This window comes from Pteropus alecto, unplaced genomic scaffold (assembly GCF_000325575.1).
Source record: "Pteropus alecto unplaced genomic scaffold, ASM32557v1 scaffold276, whole genome shotgun sequence".
In the NCBI taxonomy this organism is placed as follows: Eukaryota; Metazoa; Chordata; class Mammalia; order Chiroptera; family Pteropodidae; genus Pteropus; species Pteropus alecto.
The window spans coordinates 4152551-4162026 of NW_006438074.1; the positions used below are offsets into that span (position 1 = coordinate 4152551).

General features: G+C 36.0%; 1 pseudogene; it reads left to right on the plus strand.

Annotated features, from left to right (window-relative positions):
- The first annotated feature begins 1343 nt into the window (after positions 1-1343).
- Positions 1344-1461, plus strand: LOC112482462 (annotated as a pseudogene).
- Positions 1462-9476: the final 8015 nt, after the last annotated feature.

The window sequence follows — 9476 nt, forward strand, 5'->3', positions numbered from 1 at the left end:
CTTGTGGCTCATGCCCTTGTCACCTAGCCCAAGCTCCTCTAGAACTGCATGATAGAAAAAAGGTACCTGATGCTTTCTTATTTCTCATGTGAAATCCTAAGTGTAGGTGTCAGTATAGGAAATCTGATCATTGCAATTTCAGTCTTTCTCTCTCTCTCTCTCTCTCCCCCTCCCTACCTCCCTCCCTCCTTCTCTCTCTCTCTCTCTCTCTCTCTCCCCCCTAAACCATCTCTGCACAGTCTCAAGGTCGTTTCAGAAACAATTATTGAGTACAACAAGGATGGCTCTATGACAATCCCGGTCATAATTGCACTCACTCAGCAATGCGTTAAGATGCCCTCCCTTCTGTGCCTGTCCCACTGCAGCCTGGTTTCTCACCTTAGGGGGCTGGCATTTACCCAGAATCCCCTTGGTGCAGAACACAGCTGCTGAGACCACAGGGATTGATAAAAGCAGCTGACATCATAGTGGCTGATTTTGTCGAGTTTATTTCAGGACTCTGTCTACATTCAAGACAGGTTATTTTCTTTTATTTTTTTTTACCAACACAAACCCTTCACAGGATTTACTCTATTCGCTGACAAATAACTTTTGCAGGAACAGAGATTGGGGCCCAGACTTGAGTTTTTGACTTGGTGTAGGTTGGGCACCCGAGAATGCCCTGCGATCCCCACTTCTCCCACTTTCCAATTATGGCTAAACCTGGACATGCTCAGCATAGGCAAAAGTTAAGGCCGATTTACTGCCTGCTTGGCTTGGGGTCTCTGGGATTTAAATCCATTAAGGCCGGATTCCTCCTGTTTCCTTCTCTAATCTTCCTTGTAACTTTCCAATTTGAATTTGTTTAAATTGTCACTAGATTGTAGAGCCTTGCTTCAAAAGACTTGTTCCATTGTGAAATGAAAAGAGTTTTCTTAATATGTAAATGATTATGCAAATCATGTCTTTCCACCACCAATTCCTTCTTCCCAACCCAATGCCTGGCGCTCAGCCTGCTGCTGCTTCAGAGCTTGTTGGAGGTCACCTGGGAGCAGGAATCTGGGGCAAATGTTACCATGACTACTGCTTATTGAGCACTTACTCTGTGCCAGGACTGGTGCCAAGCCATCATATGCATCACCTCATTTTCCTTCATAACAACTCTTAGGCTTAGATATTATTAATATTCTAATATTATCTAATTAATAACATTTTGATATTATTAATATATTTTAAAAGAGAGATTGAGTGACTTGCTCAAGAGTACACAGCTTTTGGCAGGGCCAATGTTGTACCTTGAGATCCAATTCCCACGAGCACTGTGCTTTCCAGTAAGATGTCTCTACAGTCAAAAACAAGGATGAGTCTAGACCATACCACCCTGAACGTGCCAGATCTCGTCTGATCTCCAAAACTAAGCAGGGTCGGACCTGGTTAGTACTTGGATGGGAAACTACCTAGGAATACCAGGTGCTGTAGGCATTTTTTTTTAAAAAAAAAACAAAAATCAAAGATGATTGGGCTGAAGGGTGGAAGGACCAAAAAGGGAAGATTTGAATTACCTTGACGGGATTCCCCTGGGAGAGCAGGCGTAAGACTCAGTACCATATACTGGGTAATGAAAAGACATAGACTTTAATGTCAGAGACTTAGGTTCAAATACTGCTTTTGGCAATTAGTACGTGCAATTATAGGCAAGATATTCAACTTTACTTAGCCTGTTCCTCACCCATAATAATAATAATAATAATAATAATAATATAATAATAATAATAATAGTAATAATAATTTCCCACTAATTTCCCTACCAAGTTTTCTTCTCATATTGCATTCTATATTTCTAGGATATGTATGAGTGTATGGCACATGAGAAGTGCCACCAAAATGGTGGATATTATTTGCAATTCACTCATTTGTTTATTCGACAAATATCTGAGTGACTAAGGTTATTTTATTGATTTTACCCCATAAGCACAGCAAAGGCCTAAAGAACTTTTTAAGTGCCTATAAGAATAATGTTTGATGCTTAAAATAAAATTATTAGCTCCAAGACAGGAAGCAGCTTTCTATAGATTCAAAATTAATAAATGCTTAATTGAGCATCTACTAAACTAACATTATATCAACCAGTCAACTGTTGACAATTTAATTATTTTATAGTTATGTATAAATAATGAACATAATAGAGTTTATAACACAAGAATAAAGTGAAGAATTTAACATGTTAAAGGATAATTTTTTTGAGATTAAAAAGTCATATATATATACATGTAAATATATGTCAAGTATTTTATTTAACATATTAATGAAGGAGGAAATCGGTAAGAAGTTAGACTGGTTCAAAGAAGGATTCAAAGACCAGAGACATATGTAGGTCATGAAATAAATTTACAAATAAATGCAAAACTGGCTTTTTCTATAATGAAGAGAAGGGGAAGAAATCAATTGTTCCTTCACCAGACAGAATTAATTTGCATGTTTATAGACAATAATTATTTGCATTACTATCATTTTAAAAGATAACTTACAAAATTATAATAGCTCAAAGACAATAAAAAGTTTAAATCCAGAATCAGATAAGCGAAAATAGTGTGCTCCAGATACACATAGTTTGCTAATGAATGTATCCAGTAGATTTTGGGGTACTTTTGGGTACATTTCAAAGTCTTTCACAATTTTTTTTTTTGACAGTCTCTCCCCCTTCCCTTGTTATTATAGAATCTCAAAGAAAGATTATTCTTAACCACAAAGTAAGGCTGACCTCAACAGGTCTGGCCTGATTACTTGTATAAACAAAGGGTGTTCATTAACACCTAGGCCTCCTTAAGTTTGCTTTACAAATCTTGAGCCATGCAGTATTGAACAACTAGTAATGTCACAAAATTAATTTCTGTCTGGGAGTTTTCACAAGGATGGATTTTAAAGCCTCTACTGTTTGCTTTCTTGAGAAGAGGAAACCGGTCCTAAGAAACTCTTTCCACCAAAGTTCACCTGCAATTCCTATGAATTTAGGTGAATTCCTCTCTTCTTAAGGGCCCTAAATATCCTATGGTTCCTGGCCTTCCAGGAAGTAATCTTCTTAACCACCTGAAAGGCTGGCACCCTGTCGACCAGGGACCAGGCCAGCTTTCCAGGGAGAGTTTTGTGGGCGTTAGTTCCATAAGTACAGCCAACATTTGTCTCTTTAAACAAAGTGGTGGTTATGTCTGATTCTATGATTACCACTCTTCAAATATGAACCATATTGCACAGTCGATCTGTCCAATTATATCCTGGTAAAAAGAAGGATTGATTCTTATTGAAATGATGCAAGTGACTATATTGCCATGAAAAGTGAGACTCTAAGAGTTTCTGGAAAAAAAAAATTAAAAATAGAACTACCTTTTGACCCAGCAATTGTGTGTTTATTCAAAGAAAACCACTAGTTCGTAAAGATCTATGCACTCCTGTATTCATGGCAGCACTAGTCACAATAGCCAAGATATGGAAGCAACCTTAGTGCCTATCAATAGACAACTGGATAAAGAAGTTATCACACACACACACACACACCCACACACACACACACACCCACACACACACACACACCCACACACACACACACACCCACACACACACACACACAATGGAATATTGCTCAGCTATTAAAAAAAATGAAATCTTACCATTTGCAATGATATCGATGGACCTAGAGGGTATTCTACTGAGTGAAATAAGTCAGACAGAGAAAGATAAATACCATATGATTTCATTTATATGTGGAATCTAAGGAATGAAAGAAATGAATAAACTAAATGAAAACAGACTCACTGATACAGAGAACAAACTGGTGATTGCCAGAGGGGTGAGGGGTTTTGGGGCTGCGTGAAAAAGGTGAAGGGAAGTACAAATTGGTAGTTACAAAACAGCAGTGGGGATTTAGAGTAGAGCATAGGGTATATAGTCAATATTATTGTAATGGTTGTGTGTGGTGCCAGATGGATGCTAGGGTAATTGGAAGGATCACTGTATGGATTGTATAAATGTCCAGCTTTTTAAAATTAAAAACAAACAAACAAACAAAAAAGGCATCTCTTTCTCGACCCTATTTCCTTATCACCTATCTCAATTCTCTGCTCATCTCTGCAGCAGAATTTTCAGCAGAGCTGTTTATAATCTCTGTCTCCACTTCCTCTTTTGAATTCACTCTAGTGGCTTCTCCTCCTCCACCCACTGAGGTCCCGGTGCCTTCTCAGAAACACCTGACACGGACAGTACACCACTTCCTTCTAGAAACCCTTTCCTCACTGGCCTCCAGAGCTCCACTCTCTCCTGTTTTTCCTCCTACCTCACTCAATCCTCCAACAGGGCCTCCTCTGTTGTTTCATCTTCCTAACTAATACATATTGGGAGGCATCAGGGATCAGGGGTCTCCCCCATCTCACCCAGGCCCATATCTTTAAATACTATCTATATGCTAATAACGCCCAAACTTGACCTCTCTCCTGAATGCCAACTGCTTCCTTGCACATCTATCGATCTATCTAATAGAAAATCCAAAATGTAGAATGCCCAAAACCAAACTCCTGGTCTTCCCTACAAAGTCTGCTCCTCCCGCAGCCTCCTACTCAGAATGCAGCAACTCTGTACTCCCACCTGCCCAGGCCAAAGCCTCGCAGTCAGCTTCAATGTTTCTCTTTCTCTCACACGCCACATCTAATCCATCAAAAAAATTATTTTGGCTTTATCTTCAAAACAGAACTAAATCCAACTGCTTTTCACCCTTACCATCCTGGCCAAGTCATCAAGATCTCTCACCTGGATTATTACCAAGGTTCTCCTGGTCTCCTGACTTCTTTGCAATGTATTCTCAACATGGAAAACAAACAAACAAACAAAATTTCTGAGTTCTGGGGGCCCAGTGAGAGTCAGATATCATATAAAATCTGCTTCATTTCAGTTTACAAAAGCAGAGTTTACTATATTGTCATGGGTTAAAGAAATGTAAGAGGAAACAGAAATGGCTTTTATATAGGCCCAGAAAATAAAACATTAAAAAAATTCAACATATCCCAGATAACCACAGTAAAATTTCTCTCATCAGTTTATTCAGTTCTGCAATTAATTCTTGTTCTTCTGGATCTTGGGTTAGCAGTCTCATGAGTCTCATGAAGTTGTCTGCTTCTCAACTAATAAAAGTTCTGGAAACCTTGACTCAGCCGCTGGTATGGTCTGAGAGTTGTCTAAGGGATGTCATCTCAGAAGACTGTCCCTAGGAGTCTAATCTTTGAAATTTCAGTAGTTTGAAGTACCTGTTAAAGTCCTTTTCAATGAGGGTCAGAAATTATTCTTTATTGAAGACATAAACACCGGCCTGCACCTTGTAGCATCATTTTATTTGAAGCAATAGAGTAAAACAAAAACCATCTGTAGATAACAAAGACTTAGAAATCTGTGGTTAATTTATTATCGATAATTTAGAAATGTAAAAGGTCTGATGACATGCAAAACAAAGATAAAGTCATTTGAAAATTTTAGATAGACTATCCATAAGGATATTAATTAAACTTATTTCCAAAGAAGTCAGTGGATGTCACATTTGGCTTATGAAAATGTATAAATATAATTTTTATATAAAGGGGAAAATTTTAAGATATAGCATAGAACAATCCTGAGACATAATATATAAAATATACCAAGAACATACCCAGAATATCAAGTAAAGAGAGTTGATAAGTTTGGATCTTATCTTATATTTTTATATAAAGTATATAAGTGGGCATTTATATTCCCATGTATATGCCCATATTCCATGGGTAAAACTGATGTATATTTCTAGCTGAGAATCAATGGCCTAGAAGCCTCTAGATTCAAACTAAAGAAGTAAGGTTTTGGCTAAGTGAGTATTTCACATAATAACTGACTTTATGACTGATAGCACCTTACTGCTATAGACTAATATCATCAGGGAAAGCATCTCCAGGACACTAATAAATATAGGAAAACTTGAAAGCAACTATTTCTTGAGAGTTTTGATTAGTGTTTCCCCTGAGGTAAAAACATATTATAGAAAGCAAGAACACTGACAAATTTCCAAGGACTTCCCACAAAGCATACACTTTCTGAAGTATTTATTTTAATACCATTTTATTTATAGAGATTTAACTTAGGGCACATTGAGTGTCTCTGCTGATAGTTCTTCCCATGGAACTCTTACACTGGTCACATATCAAACAAACCTCATTATTTCTAGTACTTCTCTTTTTATAAAGTAAAAGAAAAAAACTTTGTAAATTTCTTTCAGGGGCTCTTTGGAAAATCTCAAAGATGACTTTAGGTATAAAAAATTCCAGTCCCCACCCCTCCACCCCCATATTTAAGATTCCATTTTGGGAAGGCAAATTTTTAAAAAGCCGTCAGAGACGTTTCAGCAATTAATTAGGATAGGCTCATGGGTACCTGAGAAACAGGTCACTATTTAATCAAAGTGACAATAACATTTAAAAATACACGTTGATGGCAATGCAGTTGGAAAGAACCTTACCTCTGTCATAAATGAGGAGGCTTTGTTTTTTTCCCTTCAAATAATCAAGGATATTAAAAGGTCAACATAAAACATACACAAAAATTATTCTAGCAAGACACAGAATCTTTTCTCTCTAGGTAATTTGCACAAAAAAGTAAAGAATCAAAATTCATATTATAAACAAAGGCATTGATCAGTAAACCAGGGAAGCAAACCCATCAAAACTGAGTGAACTTTGCTACGATTCTAACATCTTTCATAAGTTTTTTTTAGACTCAGGTGTTACCGACAAAGGCAAATAGAATTCACATTTTGAGGTTCCCCCCCGCATTATCCTCTTTCATGTTGTGAAGCAAACTAACCCTTTACATTAGGACAGATCTCTTGCTTAGAAATTACCTAGAAATCCAATGACTATCAATTAATTAACTCAATTTAATACCAATTCAAGGTGTTAAGCTTCTTGGAAATCTTAGAAATTATCTTCAAGCTGGCATACTACAAAGCATATTATTCTTGAAATAGAGTTATGAAAATCATGATTCAATTTTATTGAGCACAAATTTACATTATATAAGAGTAATGTTAGTTTATTCAATTACTAACCTGTATAACTTTAGGAAAAATACACCAAATAGAATAAAATGTATGTTTCAATTATATTTAACACTGATAAATAAGAGAAGGCACAACTATTCTGTTAAACCAAACATATTAAACTAGTCTTATTTGTCAAAGGCGGCCACGATAATATAATTCCCCATGCCGTTCTCTCCATTACTACTGACTTGACTCTGCTTCTGGCACTATTATCCCCTTTTGGGGTTATTATCTACCTCTAGTGTTATCATTCTACAAATCACTTTTTATTTTTTTTTAAATTAACTTATTTTAAATTGTGAAGAAAACATACAATAAAAAACATACAAAACAAAAAGTAAAGAATAGCTTTTTATAAAATGAACATTCATATAACCATTACTCAGGTAATAGAGTACTGTTAGCAGCCTCAAATCCTTCCATATCTGTTTCCTTGATGGTGCCCCTCTCTTACTGCCAGAGGCAATCGCTGTGACTTTGTGTAATCCCATTTAGCCTTTTCTTCAGGGTTTTACCACTTAATTTCCAGTTTTTGTTTTCTCTAATAAAAGGAACCAGTGTTCCATGGGGAAATGGTAGGTTACAGGATTTGGGCATAGAAAGAGCAAAATGAGTTTGGAACATCTTGTGGTACCGGGGAAAAAAGGGAAGTGCTTAAAAAAGTATAGGGTATATCAAAAAGACACAGGAGCTCAACTGAAGGAACAGCCAATTGTCAAAATTGGAAAAATCTGAGCAACAAAATAAATAACTATAGGATTGGGTTATAATTTATAGACTGAAACAAATATCCACGAGTCCATATTCATATACATACATAAATAAATAAAGTGGAAAGAAGAAACATCTTTTCCTTGCAGAATTATTCTACACCGTCGAAGAGTGCAGGCATCATTGAATTATTAGGTGTGGAGGCAGAAAAAAGTTCCCCCCAAAATCTCCACATCTTAATCTCCAAAATTTGTAAGTATGTTACATGGCAAAACGACTTTACAGACACGATTAAATCAATTACTTTGAGTTGGGGTGATCTGAGTGAGCCCAAGGTAATCACAAGGCTCCTTGGCATTGATGTTTAATCTACAGAGAACCCCCTAGAAAAATGAAGAGTAACAGGTTACACAGCTAACAAAGTGGGAAGGGGCAGTGGAACGAAAAAAACAAACAAAATCTTAATTAATCTTAAAGGCGGCAAAAGAGAAAATGAAAAGGAACACAGAACAGGTAGGACAATTAGAAAACAGTAAAATGGTAGATTTAAATCCAAGTCAGGGACTGAAGTGATAAAAGCAAATTCACTGAACGAGGTGCATCTTTTAAGGAATTTTTTATAGGCTTGTCAACTCCGAATGTTTCTAGAAGAATATACAGTATTTCACTGAGGTCTCAGATGAAAGGAAGGCTTCTCTTTCATTATTTACCTCTATAAGAAATTTCTGACCATGTAAATGTATTACATTTCCAATTTTCAATATGTTAATTAAAATAAATATTTATTGAATGAGGATATTGCTTATGAAAATTCATCGAACAGACTTGTCTTTTGGATTAAGTTAGATTTTCTCTTTTCTTCCTCCCTACCTAATCTCTCTCTTTCTCCCTTCCTTTCTTCTTTTAACATGTTGTGGGCAGCAGAGCAGGAGGAGGAGGAGGTGGGCACTAGACTTCATAAGTTATATAAATGTCTAACCACTATGCTGTACTAATATAAAATAATATTGAACGTCAAATGTAGTTGAAAACAAAACAAAATAATATCTGTTCTGAATATCTCATTGGATTATTTTGATAAACTCATTAGATCACATATATGGAAATATCTTGGAAAAATAAAGTACCCCTACATCTTAGTTATTAATATATTTAAACAACTTCTTAGAAAATAATTGCTTTTTTTCCATTTCCCTCATCAGATCAGTTTGCTGGACAGAAAGAAAAAGGGGAACTTGTAAAAGCTCCAAACAATTTATTCAGAAAGACTTGAGAGAAAACAACTTATATGTTATTTTAGTAATTTCCTTCAAAAGGAACATGTATTATTACACTCAACTTCACTCTTAAATTCTCAAAAGTTAAATCAGTCCTTTCCCATAGTTCTCAAACACTTCTGAGGTGTATCTCAGGACTGTCCAATTTACATCTAACTCCCAGCTGGCTTTACTAGCTGCTGACACTGGAACTTTATCCAGTCATAATCTCTTAGCCTTGGAAAGCAAGAAAAATGGACACTTTTTGAAGTTCATAATCTGGTGGGCTTTATGTATAAGGAAAGAAATGGAAAGCAGGGTGTGAGAATTGTTCTTAAAAACTCAAATAAGATTATAAAGACTATGATTAAATATGCTAGTATCATTTTCTATTATCAAATAATTCGGACACATTTTTAAAACAA